Below are 2,500 nucleotides of genomic sequence, written 5' to 3'. Positions count from 1 at the left end.
TATTATTATTATTATCATTATTATTATTATTATTATTATTAACATTATTATTATTATTATTATTATTATTATTATTATCATTATTATTATCATTATCATTATTATTATTATTATTATTATTACCATTATTGTCATTGTCATTATCATTGTCGTTGATTTGTTATTTTTGCTGGTATCATTATCATTACTATTGTTTTTATTACCATTATTGTTGTTATTTCTTCAGTATGGGTATTTTCATCATCATCATCATTGACAAATTATTGTCAATATCATTATCATTATCATTATTATTATAATGTTATTATCATCAATATTATTACTATCATTATAATAATAATCATCATTATTAACAATATAATCATTATCATTATCATTTATCACTTTCATTATCATTACCATTATCATCATTAATATCATTATCATTATTACTGTTATTGTTATTATCATCATCACCTATATTATTCTTATCATTGTTATTATTATCATCATTAGTACTGTCATTTCTTACTACATTATCATGAGCATTTTGATCATATTAATCATTACCATCATCATTATAATCTTTTTTTATCATTATAGCATTATTTTCATCATCACTATCACTATCACATCACTATTATTTTGCCATTAATGTTATTTGTCATTAGTGTCATTATAGCTTTACTATAATTACTAGTTTCATAATTTTCAATATCTTAATGATATATTTTCTCAGATACTATTGGATATCGTTTTTTTATATATCGTTTCTTCGTATTCTACTCTCTATTTTGGTCTAGAAAATATTTTCCTAGTTTCATTTACGTCATAAAGGTTACCAACGTGCGATTTTTTTTCTTCATTTTTTCGTTCTTTTCTCTCTCTCTCTCTCTCTCTCTCTCTCTCTCTCTCTCTCTCTCTCTCTCTCTCTCTCTCTCTCTCTCTCTCTCTCTCTCTCTCTCTCTCTCGCAATTTATATCTGCCTATTTGTCTACCTATCTCTTTATCTCTTCTTCCTCCTTCTGTTGCTACCTTCTCCTGTCCGTGCATCTCCAGTGCTTCGAAAATACATCACTGGCAACACAAGATAACTGCCCCCCCCCCCCGCTACCCCTGACCGTCTTTCACTTCCCTCCCCCCTCTTTCCCTCCTTCACCCCCCCTTTCCCCTCTTCCCCTTCTTCACCCCGTTCCCCTTCTCCACTTGTTTCCTGTATATAAGCAAAACTCGGGATTTTAAACTACACTCTTTGCTCACACTTCGCTGCAGCCATGGGATGCAAGGTCGTCTTTGCAATTTTCGCGTAAGTTATATTCTCTTTCGGTTTTGATATCATTATCATTATCATCATCATTATCATTTTTTGTGGGTGGTGAATGCGTATAGATTAGTGTGTTGAATGTGAAAATTTTGCGTGATTGTCTGTTTTTCTCGAGCAAATAATAATTGCGATAGAACGAGAAAGTCTTTGTTTGTTTACATTTTGACGCAACTTTTGATTCCAAGATGGTTTGACCTCACTCGCGCGGGCTTGAGGCGTTATCCAATCCAGGTGCAAGACAAGACGTCTCAAAAACAAAGACACTCAAGTCATACTCATTCCTGACTCGAGATTTGGCGCGGCAAAACACGCGGCTGTGATCTTTGTGCAAGGGATTAGTGGTTCACTCCCAAAGGACCGTTTTGAACTCTTGACAACCTTATGATTATTAAGTGATTTGGATAAGAAGGAATAGTCCCTGCTGAGTTCATAGACTTAGGTGTGAGAGAACTAGTTAAGTCTTGTTCTCTCGTGCAGTTGTTAAGGAAGCTTAAAAACATTTTAACGTCTACTAACAATTAACGATCAAAGTCTTCTATAATACAAAAAAAAAAGAAAATGCGTTACACGTGCTTTCGATATACCTAGAGCTATGTGTATATATACATACATATATATATATATATATATATATATATATATATATATATATATATATATATATACATTTATAGATAGATAGATAGATAGATTATTTTTAGATTCAGATTTTAGTTACTAATCTTGGAATTTCACGTTATTTTTAATGTCTACAATGGTTAGGTTTATGAATTTGCTTTTACGTATTGCTCCAATAAATTATTCAGATTTGGACTAAGGTTGCCTCTTGATTTAAGTACTTATTTTGAATTTATGTGTTAGTGATTAGTGATATGCTACACATATTTACGAACGGATGTATGCTAACTTGTGATATGTTTTGTGAATCTTTGTATCTTCGTATCCGTTGTGCATTTCAAAAAAGATCTACCATTCTATTTGTGAATTTGTGTGTACGTTCGCATGTGTGTTTCTATGGGTACGATCTTTTTCTTCATGTTCACCATTAGCATTATCACCTTCGGCATCATTGTTATCGTTATCATCATTGGCATTATCACTTTCATCATCATTGTTATCATTATCATCATTGGCATTATCACCTTTGTCATTAGCATCATTAGCATCATTACCTTCTTCATTATTGTTATAATTATC

Source organism: Penaeus vannamei, chromosome 26 (genome assembly GCF_042767895.1).
Source record: "Penaeus vannamei isolate JL-2024 chromosome 26, ASM4276789v1, whole genome shotgun sequence".
NCBI lineage: Eukaryota > Metazoa > Arthropoda > Malacostraca > Decapoda > Penaeidae > Penaeus > Penaeus vannamei.
Note: the sequence above shows the minus strand (reverse complement) of the source record.